General features: G+C 45.4%; 1 long non-coding RNA gene across 1 annotated transcript in view; it reads right to left on the reverse strand.

Moving 5' to 3' along the window:
* Positions 1-16016, reverse strand: part of LOC138843870 (uncharacterized) — a 149789-nt gene that overhangs the window by 50486 nt on the left and 83287 nt on the right. The gene's annotated exons all lie outside the window — the stretch shown is intronic.

Genomic DNA, 16016 nt, shown 5'->3' on the forward strand with positions numbered 1-16016 from the left:
CCTAAGCCATGCTCCAAACTGTGAACACCTCTCCCTGACGGGGCTTGGGCTTGTGCAACATTTATGCATTTATATTGGAGGAAGAAGAAAACAGGAAAAACACAGGTTTTTCAGGGGAATAACAGTACTAAGAAAATTATCAAAAGGTAGGAAAGCTTATCTTGATAGGCTCTGGGAAGTGGGAGTAAAATACCAACTTTCATTTGAATTACATCAGTGTTGGTGCTGTAAAAGCTTAGAACTTCAGTCATGACGACCAGTAAAACCCTAATGATGCGAGAGCAGGAAACCAGATGGGGAAAAGGAATTGGCAGTTAAAATACCCTCAACTGATTTTTTTTTTCAGATATTATAACTGTGTCTACAGCATAATCTTCATCAAAAAGGTCCACAGGAAGTTGGGATAATGTTGGTGACAAGGTGTCTGTCTGCTTTGACTTGAAGAGAAGTATCTACTTTGTCATCTTAAAATTTAATTCTCATCACTTCTGCATAACACATCCTTATAAGTACAAAGTCATGGTGTATTGTTTCCAGCCCTGTTGGACACATATTGGAAAGAGAAGGTGTGTGCTGAGATGATGCTGAGATCTGAGACCATACAATCCTCTCTGCCCTTCCACTTAGAGTGGAGGAGAAACCCAAGTCGGCCTTGAGAGGAAAAGGAGCAAACAATTGATCGCTACACATCCCTTAAAGCTCTACAATTCACTAACTGGTGGCTCATCATTTGCCAAAGGAACTCAGCCTGGGGCATTGGGTGATAGTAAGCTGGTGAAATTATCCTAAGCCTGGTCATACTTACTGAACTGCTACATCTACACATTAGCATCCTTGGAAAAGGGAAGTCCAGAACAAAGAGAAAATACCCAATTGTTTGTAGCAGCAGAAATCAGGAAGGATGAAATCCCATTCATCACATTATTTGCTCATTAAACACACACTCATTTAATACTCATGATGTAACTGTCATAGTACTTGAAACTTCAAGCAGATGGGTAAAGTAAGTTCCTGGGCTCAAAGATAGTGGAAATGCCTTTCAAATAAACAATTACAGCACAGGCTAATGAATGCTGTTGTAGGGGTCAAAGCCACACAACTCTATAGGAACTCAGAGGGGTGAGCAGCTCCACCGAGAGAGTTAAGACCGACTTCATTCAGGAGATGAGGTTTGAACTGCACTTCCAAGTGTGGTTAAGAGTTTTGAGATGGGGACTGCAAGAAACAGGAGGGGCTTAAAGACGTATTTGGAGTGAGCAGAGCAGGGGTCCATTGGGATGAGAAGCTGAACTAAAACACACAGAGAACTGATCATAAAGTATTTTCCCATCGTGTTCAAAGTTTCAATTTTCTTCCTGTAAAAAGTGGAAAGGACTGAATGACGTTTACCAAGTGTCCTTCATTATCAAATTGCTTTTGTTAGAAAAATATCCTTAGTGGGAATGTAGAAAATTTTAAAAAGTACAAAATCAAGGAAAGCAGTCAGGGGGGCTACAGGGATCGTCCAGCCAAGAGAAGATGGGCCTCAGCATCTGGAGACACACTCAGCTTCACTAGAACGAGAGAAATCCAACCCACGTTCACGCTGGGATACCATTTTCTCATCTATCAAAGGGTCAAAAACCCAAATTCTTTGAGCACACTCAGCAGGTAAGGCTGTGGAAAAACAGGCCCCCTTCCATAGTGCTGGCTGGAGACAAAAGAGTTCAGCCATGTGAAGGAAAATCCGGCATCTCCAATCAAACAAGGCACGCCTGTACTCTTTGGCCTGATTATCCTACTTTTAGGAATTAACGCTTCAGATATATTTCTACCAATATGAGGGTTTTTCAAAATATCATGGGAAGTGGAATTAAAAGATAGCTTTATTTTGGTGCAAAACCAAAAAAAAAAAAAAAACCCAATACTTAGCTTTTTCTTAAAATTCATTTCCCATTAATGTTATGAAATACCCGCATACAAAATACACAATTGTCCACCGGTCTGCAGTGGTGACTGATTCTGGAATACCATGAATACCAAAATCCAGATGCTCGAGTCCTGTCTATAAAACAGTCTTATACTTGCATATAACCTACACTCTTCCTCCTCTGTAGTTTTTTAAAAAAAGATTTATTTGAAAGTCAGAGTTACATAGCGAGAGGAGAGAGAGAGAGAGGTCTCCTTTCACTGGTTCGCTCCCCAGATGGCCACAACGTACAGAGCTGCACCGATCCGAAGCCAGGAGCCAGGTGCCAGGAGCTCTAGCCTTTGGGGCCAACTGGGGAGTGAGCCAGCAGATGAAGACCCTTCTCTCTGTCTCTCCTTCTCTGTGTAAGTATGACTTTCAAATAAAAAAAATAAAAAGATTGATAGACATAAGTTTTTTAGGCAAAGACTAAAATTGAGTTCAAATACCAAAATATCAAATATCAAAAAGCAGCCAGAAGTTGTCAAGGCAAGAATATCCTGTCTTAACTGTGCTTTCAACATTGCACTGGAAGTCTTAATGAAGAAAAACAAATGAAACATACAGATTAGGAAGGAATATGAAACTGTCTTCGTTCCTACAACATATAAGCATGCATGCGGAAAATCCAAAAGACCCACAAAATGAAAAAGGAAAACAGTCCTTGTAACTAATATGTTATAGTAAGGTTATAAGTGAGGTTGCAATATACAAAGTAAGGTTGCAGTCAGCAGAGTTATAGTAAGGTTGCAATTAACAAATAACATACAAAGTCAACAGCTATTCCATATACCAGCAATGAGCAAGTGGATTTAGAACTTAAAAACAAACTATTTACATTAGCATTCTCAAAAGTGAAATATTTAGGTATAAATCTAACAAAATATGTACAAGATATGTATGAGGAAAGCTACAAAACTGATGAAAGATACACAAGAAAAATTAAATAAAAGGTGAGATAGTCCATATGCATAGATAGGAAGATGCAATGTTGTCAGACTATTAGCTCTTCCTAACAATATACAGATTCAATGTAATCCCAAACAAAATCCTCATAAGTTATTTTGTGGATGTTTACAAATTGATTCTATAGTTATTAAGAAAGGCACAAAACTCAAAATAATCAACACAATATTGAGAAGAACAAAGTCAAAGGAGTGATACCACCAGACTTCAGACTTGCCATGAGGCTGCAGAAATCATGACAATTTGATACTGGTGAAATAATAGGCATATCGAGGGAAAACAGAGCACCTAGAAAAGCCCCAAACAACTGAGCTTTGGCAAAGGCCATCTCAACAACCGGTGCTGGGACAACTCGGTGTCCACATGCAAAAAAGTTTTTGACACACATCTTTGATCCTTCACAATCGTTAACTCAAAACAGACATACTGTTCAGTGTAGAGTACAAAACTATCAATCCATGAAAGAAATAATGGGTATGATAGATTTCATTAAAATCAAAACTTGTGATTTTACATTATCAGGTGTCCATCATCGGGAGTCTGTTGTAAAGTAAAATATAGATTGGGGGTGATCATGATGTGTAAATGTAAGTTCACCAATTTTAACAAATATACCACAAAAGCAGGATGTATATAAATGGATTCATGTAAGTAAGTCAAAACTTGACATTGTGTAAAACAATGTCAAGAGAATGAGAAAAAAAGCCATAGACTGGGAAAAATACTTGTCAAGGAGACATCTGATAATCGATTACTATACAAATACACAAAAAGGTTCTCAAAATTCAACAATAAGGAAACAAACATGACTTAAAAGACCTGAGCAGATACATTTCTCAAGAAGCTGGTGAATAAGCATATAAAGAGATGTTCCATATCCTATAGTATTATGTAATTGCTAATACAAACTAGACACTATCAAACACCTATTAAAAGAGCCCAAATCCCAAACATTGACAAACACCAAATACTGGCAAAAATGTGAAGCAACAGGAATTCTCACTCATTGTTGCTGTGAATATGAAATGGTAGAGCTACTTTGCAAGACAGCTTGGCGATTTCACACAAAACTTTATATTCCTACCATACGAGCCAGCAATTGTGCTCCTTGGTTTTTATCCAAATGGATTGAAAACATGCCCACACAGAAATCTGCACATGGATGTTTATTGCTATAAACATTTGAAATTTAAAATCAAATGAGATTGCTTTATTTCAAAATTGCCAAAACTTGGAAGCCATAAAGATGTCTTTCAGTAGGTGAGTGGATAAATAAACTGTGATATATGTCTGACAATAGAATATTATTCAGCCCTAAAGAGAAATGAGCTACCAAGTCATGAAAATACATGGAGGAAACTGAAATGCATATTCTGAAGTAAAAGAAGCCAATCTAAAAAGGCTACATATTGTGTAATTCTAACTATATGACACTTTGGAAAAGTAAAACTATGGGGATAATGAAGAGATCGTGGTTGCCAGGAGGCAGGGGGCGGGAGGGATGAACAGGCAGAGCACAGATTTCTAGGGCAAAGAAAGAATTCTCAACACGACAGTGGTGGATCCATGTCACTGTCGATCCAGCTCAACCCAGGAAGTGTCCATCATCGGGAGTGTGTTGTAAAGTAAAATAGAGACCTGCGGTGATCATGATGTGTAAATTTAAGTTCATTGATTTTAACAAAGATACCACAAAAGCAGCAGGATGTATATAAATGGTCAGGAAGGTCGTGCATGCATGGGGACAGGAAGTATATGGGGAAATTTTCTGTACTTTTCATTAGAGTTTACTGTAAACCTAAAGCCAAACTAGAAAATAAAGTTCATTAAGTTTTGAAAAACAAAGCTAACTATAAGTTAAACAGCATACAATAAATTCAAATAATTTTTAAAAATTATATTCTATATTTATTAGTGGGCCATAAGTTTTATGGATGAATTGCAAATAAATAAATTTTACTTAGTTTAGTAGTAGTAGCAATGGTTATACTGTTACACTTCATATAAATATTTTTTTCTCATAGGATAAAGTCAATAGATACATTAATGTCATAGGAGCCAAGACTTTCACTGTGAGGAGAAAGGATAAAAAATTTTTAAATTAGTATAAGTTAGCATAAATTTGAGCTATAGGTCTCAGCACGGCCTTATGTTTTTTTTTAAATGCATTTTTAGGCCCACTGAAAGGGCCTAGGTCCAATAACACACCAAATGCAACGAGCACTCCTAGCCATCGTATCTTGGATTCTAAATACCATTTTCCATGAAAAGGGACAAGAACTCCTTGGAGAAACATGTTTTCAGGTCTGGGGCTGAAAAACGCAAGTTGATCCTACGAATTGTCCCCACCCTACCACATCCCACACCCCAATTTAAAGAAGTAACAAAGACCAAGAATCACATTAAAGTCACAGAACCCAGCCTGCAGGGGCTTTCCCTGATCACACGCAGGCCCACTCCATCAATTTCTAAAACTTGATGCAGCAAGGGTCCTCAGAGGATGCCAACATCAGTGGATGTCATCATCTTTGTCATCAGCTTTGGTGGATGTCAGAGTCACATTGCCTCAAAGTATTACTCAGAATGCTGGTAGTTACAAAGGGGGAAAGGGATTCATAACAACTCAGAGATCAGGCATATTCTCCCTCTCCCCCTCTCCCCGGCTTTCCTTTGTGTAGGGTGCTAACCAAGTTCATTCTGTGTGGTCACTTTATATTGTCAACACAGCTTAACTGGAACAATGTTTCCTGGAATTCCCTTTTCTGTGTGTCCTAGAGTAGAACTGGTCACAAGACAAATCTGTGACTTAAAAGGAAGTCTGTGGGCCAGCGCTGTGCCGCAGTGGGTTAATCCTCCACCTGCAGCACCGGCATCCCATATGGGCACCAGTTTTAGTATCGGCTGCTCCACTTCCGATCCAGCTCTCTGCTATAGTCTGGGAAAGCAGAAGATGGCCCAAGTCCTTGGGCCCCTGTACCCACGTGGGAGACCTTGAAGAAGCTCCTGGCTCCTGGCTTCAGATTGGCACAGCTCCGGCCATTGCAGCCATTTGGGGAGTAAACCAGTAGAGGGAAGACCTCTCTCTCTCTCTCTCTCTCTCTCTCTCTCTCCCTCCCTCCCCCTCTCACCATCTGTAACTCTACCTCTTGAATAAATAAATAAAATGCTTGCAAATAAAAGTAAACATTATAAAAAAAAAAAAAAAAGGAATTCTGTGAAGCATGCCTCAGGATTAAGGGCCAGTCCAAGCATTTCCTCTTCCACCCAGTCCCCACCGCTTCCATTTCTAAGACATGAGGTCAAAGACCTATCTCCCTTAGAGAGTAGATGCAGAAGATTCATTTTTTCTTCATTTTCCTCCTCAACTTCTCTCAACATACCAACACTTGTCCTGGAAGTTACGAAAAGAAAACCAACATCTCTTCTTTGGCACCCAACCTCATTCTCTTGTGGGTTCAGTGACTGCATAATGGCCCTATGTATTTGGTCATCAAGAAAAGTGCTCACTTAAAAATTTGTGACATCTGTGTAGCAGGCACCAACCAGACGGATGGACACTGGCATTTTTAATATAACATGCCCTATGAGTCTGACAGAAAAATCACTCAACCTGCCATCATGTTAGTGACACATGGGTGATAATGGCGACAGTCCGTAACTCTGCTAGCAAGACGGCCTACCCACAGATAGATTCCTACTTTGCCAAGTATGTGCACAGCAGTCTGTTGCAGCCTGGTTAACACTGGAGGCCTCAGCTTGTGTGAGGTCAGAGCTGTACAAAGTTATGTCAGGGGAAGGGGTTAAAATAGGTTATGGAAGAAACGGTTAAGGTGAAATGTTATTCATCAATGTCACCAAATATTTACTGATTATCTACCATGGTTAGAGCACTGCGTGGGCCAGGATTGATTCAAAATCTATAGAATAGGATCCCAGCTTCAGAAACCTCACAGTAGAGTTTAGGACACAGACCATAAAAAAAAAAAAAAATACACGTACTTGAGATAGCTGTGTGGCACAGTGGATTAAGCTGCCACTTGCAAGGCTAATATCCCATATCAGAGTACTGGTTCAAGTCCAGGTTGTTCCTGCTCCACTTTTTAAAATTTTATTTTTGTGCTAGGCAGAGTTAGACAGTGAAAGAGAGAGAGAGAGATACAGAGTTATAGACAGTGAGAGAGAGAAAGGTCTTCCTTCCGTTGGTTCACTCCCCAATGGCCGCTACGGCAGGCGCTGTGCCGATCTGAAGCCAGAAGCCAGGTACTTCCTCCTGGTCTCCCACGCGGGTGCAGGGGCCCAAGCACTTGGGCCATCCTCCACTGCCTTCCCGGGCCACAGCAGAGAGCTGGACTGGAAGAGGAGCAACCAGGACTAGTACCCGGCACCCCAACCGAGACTAGAACCTGGGGTGCCGGCGCCGCAGGCGGAGGCTTAGCCAAGTGAGCCACGGCGCCAGCCCCTGCTCTACTTCTAATTCAGCCCCCTGCTAATGTGCCAGGAAAATTAGCACATGATGGCCCAAGTACTGGGGCCCTTGCCATCCATATGGGAGAGCAAGATGGAAATCCAGGCTCCTGGCTTAGGTCTGGCTCAGCCTGGCCATTGTGGGCATTTAGAGAGTGAACCAGTGGATGGAAATGATGTTCTAATGTTTAAAAGCACCACATGATAAAGCAAATTATTACTCTTATATTACAAGTACCCCAGTGTGGTCTCCAATGAGTTATTACTCCAGGGTCACACGATCTGTAAGTAAAAGGACAGAATTCACATACAGGGTTTTCCAATTCATACCTCGTATTTGTTCTGTTTCAAGGCCTGGGCTCTAGGTTAATCCTCTGCCTGTGGCACTGGCATCCCTTATGGGCACCAGTTCTAGTCCCGGATGCTCCTCTTCCCATCCAGCTCTCCGCTATGGCCTGGGAAAGCAGTAGAAGATGGCCCAAGTCCTTGGGTCCCTGCACCCACGTGGGAGACCCAGAAGAAGCTCCTGGCTTCAGATCGGCACAGCTCCAGCCGTTGCGGCCATTTGGGGAGCGAACCAGTGGATGGAAGACCTTTCTGTCTCTCCCTCTCACTGTAACTATCTTTCAAATAAATAAATAAAATCTTTAAAAAAAAAATCCTGGACTTTCCTGTTTCTTCATTCCCTAGGAACATTCCACCTTTGTCACGTGTCACCTCCACTGTCTGTCTTCAAGGATCAAGTCACGTACACAAGATGGCACTGGGACAAGGACACGCCAAACTGAAGGGTGGCTGAATGTTGAAATATCTGGTCAAGAGCATTCATGTTGGGGGGGAGGGGTTAGGGGTGGGAAGGGTGCCTAAGGGTAACTGGTAAATGGGGAAAGGATTCCATTCTGGTAGTACCCGTCCCCTCTCCCTGCTTCCACAGAATTCCACCAGTGCTCCCCGAACAAACCCTGAGTGTAAAAGTTGTAAACTGGGGGCCAGCATTGTGGTACAGTGGGTAAAGCCATCATCTACAATGCTGGTATCTCAAATCAGAGCACTGGTTTGAGTCCTGGCTGCTCTACATTCCAATCCAGCTCCCTGTTAATGTGCCTGGAAAAGCAACAGACAATGGCACAAATACCTGGACCCCTACCATCCACATGGGAGACCCAGATGGAGCTCCTGTCTCCTGACTTCAGCCTGACCCAGCCATGGCCGTTGTGGCCATTTGGGGGTTGAAACAGCAGATGGAAGATCATTTTCTCTCTCCCTATTACATTTCAAACAAATAAGGTTAAAAAAATTGTGAACTACAACACCAGCTCCTCAAGAATTCTCTTTCTGGGGGGCCGGTGCTGTAGTGTAGCAGGTAAAGCCACCACCTGCAGTGCTGGCATCCCATATGGATGCTGGTTCAAGTCCCAGCTGCTCCACTGCCAGTCCAGCTCTCTGCTATGGCCTGGGAAAGCAGAAGATGGCCCAAGTCCTTGGGCCCCTACACCTATGTGGGAGACCCCGAAGACACTCCTGGCTTCAGATCAGTGCAGCTCCCGCCATTGTGGCCACTTGGGGAGTGAATCATCGGATGGAATACCTCTCCCCCGCCCCCGCCTCTTTATAACTCTGCCTTCCAAATAAATAAATATTTTAAAAAATTATCTTTCCCTGATGCTGCATAATGGAGCACTTTAATTGGGCTTTAAGAGCAGAAAGTGGTTCATGAGTGGCATAGTAGTGAAAGTCATGGACATAAGCAGTAGCCATCCCATCTGAGTGGTGGCAGTGAATACTCCACATGTTCATAATATGCCTAACTGGTGTCAATATTTACAGAGGAAACAAGGGACAACAGATGGATGGAGTGAACCACAAGACAGCCACTTTCCAGCCTTCACCCTGCTGTAGGCAATGAGGGTGGCTCACAGTGACGCTCCCTTTCACTTAAGCAAACCTGATCACCTCCTCAATGCTTGAGAAACTGTCCAGTGGGAGTGGACAGTAAACAGCCAGAGTCCAGTCATGTGTTTGTCTTTCCATCTTAGGACAAAACAAATCCTCTGTTCTCCCTTGACCGTAGTTTTCTTCTGCATCTCTCCCGGCAACACTTGGCAGGTTTGAGAATCATCAACACATGGTCATTAGCTGTAAAACCAACAGGCAATGATACCGAGAGTGTGGAGTAAAGGGAACTGGCCAAGACAAGCCCTGGGGGATGCCAACATCAGAGTCTGTGACGTGGAGAGAAGTCCAAGAACCAGATGGTGTACAAGTAACCATGGGTGGACATGAAGAGCCAGGGACTGGGGTGCTATCTTGAGTCCCGAGTGACAAAAGCAGCAGAAAAACCTGGGAGGAAAACTAAAGGGTGCTCCTTGTGGTTGGCAGGGGAGTCGGGAATGGTTTGCTGGACAGTTTTTGTGGAGAGATGGTGTTCAGACGATGCACCCAACAGGGACTGGGGAGTGAGAAAGCAGAGACAGGAGAGGTGAGTTTTCAGAGTAACCAGAGCAAGCAGCTGGAGGGCTGCAAGGAGAAGACCAAGGGGAGAAGCTGCCCTCAGGATGGGGGTTACTTGAACCAGTGAGAGGACCCAATGGGAAACCGCAATGGAAGTGGAGGCACTGATGACGGACCCTGGGAGACATCACAGAGAGCGCCTGGACAAACGCTCCGCAGCCAGACCCAAGCGGACAGATTTTGAGACTCTCAACAACAGAAGCTATTTTCTTTGCCATCCCTCTTATACCTGTTCAAGGACAAGAGGCCCAGACTGGCCATCTTCACTAGCAGCCAGCGAGTCAGTCTGCCCCTCAAGAGTGCAGATAAGATTGACTGTGTACACTGCAGGTTTTCTTCAAGTTTCACTCTTTCTTGTAAATCTTTAACTCAACTTAGGACCTGATTCCCTCATGGACAAGGAGACAGTGTGCATATAAAATGATTAGCCAATATGCAAATGAAATGTCTGAGTTATTTTTTTGACTTGAGAAAGGCAGCAGGAAATACAGAAGTGACAGTGACTGATGGAGCAAGGTCCCCGGGAAGGCGGGAGGTGACGGGGGCAGAGGCACCATGATGAGGCGGCCTTTAGGCAGGAGAAGGGATGCCCTGGAGGAAGCTGGACAGGCATTTGGTGTTGCGGTCTGGGTGCACGGCTGGCAGGTGTGGTGGCCTTGTCCGAGCTTTAGCTTCATGAGGATGGCAGAGGCTCAGCCCGACGACGGGCCCAGTGCACAGAGGGGGAGAGAGTCATGTCACAGCTCTGCCAAGAGGCCGTTTCTTTCTGCCTCTCAGTAACTGTTTCTGAGCTAGCTATGTCCCTTTCTGCTTCAGCTAGCTGGCGTGGGTTCTGTTCCCTGTAGTATGAACACTGGCTTGCACCAGCACCCTCCTGGCCTCTGTCTCTCCCCAAGCCCAGCCCAAGTCCCATGATCCTCTGAGCAATGCTCCTCTTGCCAACTTCCATGTCTTTGTTTCCCTTCTCCTGTCCTTCTGCTTCACCCACACAACAAAATGTCTATCCTGCCTTCCATTCCTTTTACTCTGGGGCCACTGAGCCATTTTGGGGGAGACCTTAGCGTGCAGACTGCCACCATTCCTGTCTCAGCCTCAACAGGGCCTTCACAGATGCCTGGAAACCCTGCTGTTCCCTTTCCTGTCCACCTCCCGTTCTCTTCAGTGCCTGGAAACTTGCTTTTCCCTACTACACACGATCTTCTGCACTCTTAGCACACAACACTTGAACTCCACATTGTACTTGCTCTGCCCCTTCTTCATCAACACACCCTCTCCCCATCTTTTTTCTAAGAATTTTATTTATTTTTATTCATTTGAAAAACAGACAGCGATCTCCCATCTGCTGGTTCATTCCTCAAATGCCTGCAGTAGCTAGGGTTGGGCCAGGCTGAAGCCAAAGGTCAGGAACTCAATCCAGGTCACCCATGTGTGTTGCAGGGACCCATGTACTTGAGCCATCATCCACTGCCTCCCAGGGAGTGCATTAGCAGGAAGCTGGCATCAGAAGAGGATCTGGGCATTCAGATATGGGATGCAGGGCATCCCAAGTTGCAACTTAACCGCTATGCAAACACTTACCCTTCGTCTTCTAAAATGTCCTACTGGGCAGATGCAACTGCAGGCAGCAGACTTGGCAAGCCCAGTCCTTTAGAGGAAGGGAAATGTGTTCCTCCTGCCAGAAGCCACCTTGCCCCTGGGCACAGGTTGCTGAGTAAAGTGCAACTAGGTTTTAGCCCCGACCTGCAGATCCTGGGCTGCGTACAGAGTGCACAACCATGTATGACAACTCCAGAGCTGTCAAAGAGGGATCCTGGGACTCATGGCCTCCGAGAGCCTCTCTCCAAAGACACAGGGCATGCGCAGTGGGATTGAGGTAACTGTCAGGAGCCTATGGCTAAGGTCAAGGCAGAAAACCCAGGAGTCCGAGTGTTCTGAGGGGGAGCCCTGGGCATTGGAAAGTTTCCCATGGGAAAGGTGATGTTCAGTAGAATTAAGGAGATCTTAAAATGCAGGTAGCAGTTTGACACACAGATCTCTATTTCACATTAAAAATGGAGCTGGGGACCAGGCATTTGGCCTGGCAATCAAGACACCAGTTGGGATGCCCATTTCTCATTTCAGAGGGCCTGGGTTCGAGTCCCGGCTCCACTCCCAATTCTAGCATCCTGCTGATGCACATCCTGGGAAGTAGTAGATGATGGTTCAAGTACTTGGGTCCCTGTCACGCACATCAGAGACTAAGACTGAGTTCCTGGTTCCTGGCTTTAGCCTGGCCCAGCCTCACCTATCATGGGTACTTGCAGAGTGAACCAGTGGATCAGAGATCCGTCTCCCTACCTCTCAAAATAAATCATTTTGATGGAGTTGGATAGAGGAAAAAAGTCAGGTCCCAAAGTTTTCCACGAGATAGTGGCAAAAAGGCAGCAGGAAGGAGCCGGAGGAAGTCAGCCAGGTGGCGATAACCTGCTGATGCCAGGCAGGAAGGAGCTGCAGGGAGCAGACAACAAAGCCCAGCTCTCCTCTCCTGGCCCTTGCCACGAGAGGAATTCATTGACTCCTTTAAGCAAATATTTATTTTCTGTAGTTACGGTAACAATGAGCCTCTCTGTCTTAGCCCAGGCTGCTACCACACACCGTCATGGCTTCAACAATGGAAATTTATTTCTCACAGTTCTGGAAGGGAAAGTTCTGAGATCAGGGGTGCAGCATGGTGGGTTCTGGTGAGGGGTCTCTGGCTCACAAACAGCCACTTCTCAAGGTGGCAGCGGGCAGGCATGGGAATGGGGGAATCTGAGGGGCAGAGAGCAGGTGCTCTGGTATTGCTTCTAAGGTCACATCCCATGGTGACAGCTTCACTCTCAAGATAGCAGCTGGGGGGCAGCACTGAGGCATAGTGGGTAAAGCTGCTGCTCGCAGTGCTGGCATCCTACATGGGCACCGGTTGGAGACCTGGCTTGGTCCAATTCCAATCCAGCTCTCTGCTATGGCCTGGGAAAGCAGAAGATGGCCCAAGTGCTTGGGCCCCTACGCCCGCACTGGAGACCCAGAGGAAGCTCCTGGCTTCGGATTGACTTAACTCCGACTGTTGAAGCCCTCTGGAGAATGAACCAGTGAATGGAAGACCTCTCTTTGCCTTTCTGTAACTCTACCTTTCAAATCAATCTTTAACAAAAAAATACCCACTGAACCTGATCATCTCTCCATCTCCCATTTCAGAACCATCACAACAGGGACTTCAGCACGTGAACTTGGGAGAGACACAGTTCAGTTTGTAGTCCTGTACTACCTGTCAACTAAACTAAGTTCTCCTATGGAGCTATGTCCTAGAGGAGAGAGGCAGGTGATAAAAATAAATATAAGGTGTTACAGTAATAATTGCTATAAAGATGTTGGGTTAATGGGGCAAGGGAGAACCAGGGCATTACTATGCACAAAATGGGTATAGGAAAGGATGGGAGTAGGACATTGACAATCTGGGCAAAGAGAAGTACTCACCAAGATAGAAGTGGGAAGGCCCTACAGGACATACGAGGTTTTCCCTGTGACATCGGAGAGAAGAGACAGAGGAGGAGGAAAGTGGTAGAATGTTGTCAGAGTACAACAGGAGGCCACTTACAAAGCAATATCGAAATGATTTCAGCTTTTATTCCGAGTGAGTAGAAAGCCATGATAATTGGCTAACGGGAGAGAAGTGACCCAGAAATGGGAAAAGGAAAAACCTGCCGTGCAGCAGGTTACACTTGAGGACATGTGGGCTGCAGGGAGACACCAGGGCTCTGCAGAATCAGTGCCATCATCAGGCCAACAGCGGGGGAGGCCCTAGGTGAGGAGGAAGACCACCAAAGTGAGGAGGTAGCCGTGGAGCCAAGATGTGGAGAGCGAGATGATATTGGAACAAGATACCTTGAGGCAGGATGGGGTTAAGAGCCCGAGGCACAGTGGAACCCCCAGAGGTGGGCAGAGGGCAGACACAACTGCCCTTGGGAGACCTGCTCTGGGCTGAGGTCCAAAGTAGATGCCACCAGGAGCAAATCAAGTTCCCGGGAGGTTTCAGGGCAATTCAGGGGACACGGAGCAGTGGGCACACCTCTCAGAATGAATGTAGAGGACTTACTGGCCAACAATAGCCTCATGGAAAAGAAATTTTGACAGGCAGAGTTAGAAAGTGAGAGAGAGAGAGAGAGAGAGAAAGAGAGAGAGGTCTTCCTTTCACCCCCCAAATGGCCACTACGGCCAGCGTGCTGCACCGATCCGAAGCCAGGAGCCAGGTGCTTCCTCCTGGTCTCCCATGCGGGTGCAGGGCCCAAGCACTTGGGCCATCCTCCACTGCCTTCCCGGGCTACAGCAGAGAGCTGGATTAGAAGAGGGGCAACCAGGACAGAATCTGGTACCCCGACTGGGACTAGAACTCGGGGTGCCGGCGCCGCAGGCAGAGGATTAGCCTAGTGAGCCACGGCACTGGCCCCCATGGAAAATTTTAAAAGGAAAGGTAGACAAAAGTGGAAACCTGTCCAGGAAAAGCCCCCACCCCACGAGATCCAGGCTGCCGGAAGAATCTAACGACTTGGCAAGGCAGGAGGAAGAGTGGTCAAGAGAGATTCACCAGAAGGTAGAAGCAAAACCAAAAGCCAGGGACTGCCTCTGTAAGATACCCTCCCCTGTGGCTGTGCACTCCCGGTAACGGTCTACAGCAGACAAGGCAGGGAGGGGGCTACCCATGGTGACTGAGCATCACCACAGAGCAGATCTAATCAACAGCCACCCTCCATGTCCTGCTTTGCATTTCTGCTCTTTTGGCAAAAGTCCCCACACGGCTGCTGGCCTTTGCCAGGTGAACCAGAGGGCCTTGCCATGCCCATAGCTGCCAGCCTCATGCCTGGGACCAGAAGCTCTTGACTCCCGGCTTTCCCAACTCTGGCTGCTAGGCCAGGGGTTGCACTGGGGACAGGTGAGGGAGGCGGCGGAGGCAGAGGCACAAGCAAGGAGTGCTGGCTTTCTTTCCCTTTCCTGGTTGAAGCAAGACACAAAAGACTCTTTGATCTGTGCCCTCTGCCAGTTCTGGAAGGACTGTCACAGCTCCAAAAATAATAAAAATAAAAAAATAAAATAAAACCACAACCAGGCAGGAGGTTACTTAGGTATGAATGCATAACTGGGCATTTGTCTAATAACGCCTGTTAGACTAATGCATAATTAGCAGTTTTTACACTTGAAGCAAAAAACCTTCTACCTACATAGATGGTCTGTCAGCTGTCAGCTGGGCTCAAGGAAACTCAGGTAATCAAAAAGTGCCTTTGAAGTTCTGAAAAAGTAGTCATTATTAGGGTTAAGATGTCTGGGCAAAAGCTGGGAGAAGTCAGAGGTGGAACAGACCCAAATGGCAAGGTCTTTGCCTTTTCAGTACATAATAACATAAATCAGCTTGGCCTAACCTGAGGCATACAAGTGGCAGAAATAGCTACGGAAAACCCAGAGGCAACAGAAATAAACATAATAACTCAACTATACAGATACACATATATCATGGATAATGGTTATGACAATGGAGCGGGGACACCTGGAGTTTAATGAGGAAAGTGCTGAATTTGAGGGTCCAGACACCCTCATTCTACAACCTGGTACTTCTTGGCTGGGACTTTGGGCAAACTCATCCTCCAGAAATTTCCCTTTCTGCTTCTATAAAACAGGAAGACCACTACTTAAGCATTATGTTGTCCCATAGAGTAAGCAAGACATTGTTAATGCAAATAGTCGATAATCATAAAGACAAAAAGCAAATGCAGGTAATCATTGCTCAAAAATCAGAACTGAAGGTAAATGAGTCCAAACAACGTAAGAGGAGAAGTTGCATGAATCAAGACACTGAAGTAAATGGGAGGGGGGGGGCAGGAATCCATGTTATTTGGGTTGGATCACATGGAACTATCAATGGAATATCATATGGTTCAACTTAAAATCATAACAGGTAAATATTTCTTATAGTTATTGAATACTATTATATACATCTCTAGTATGAGCCACTTAAAAGGGGGAAACCTCTAAATGATTATGTTCATGGGAGGTTGCCAATGGAATTGATAGCCACCGGTAAATATTCACATAGTAGGAAGTGACCGTGACCAGAAGG

Source organism: Oryctolagus cuniculus, chromosome 9 (genome assembly GCF_051225735.1).
Source record: "Oryctolagus cuniculus isolate XC-2025 breed Fujian yellow rabbit chromosome 9, ASM5122573v1, whole genome shotgun sequence".
Lineage (NCBI taxonomy): Eukaryota > Metazoa > Chordata > Mammalia > Lagomorpha > Leporidae > Oryctolagus > Oryctolagus cuniculus.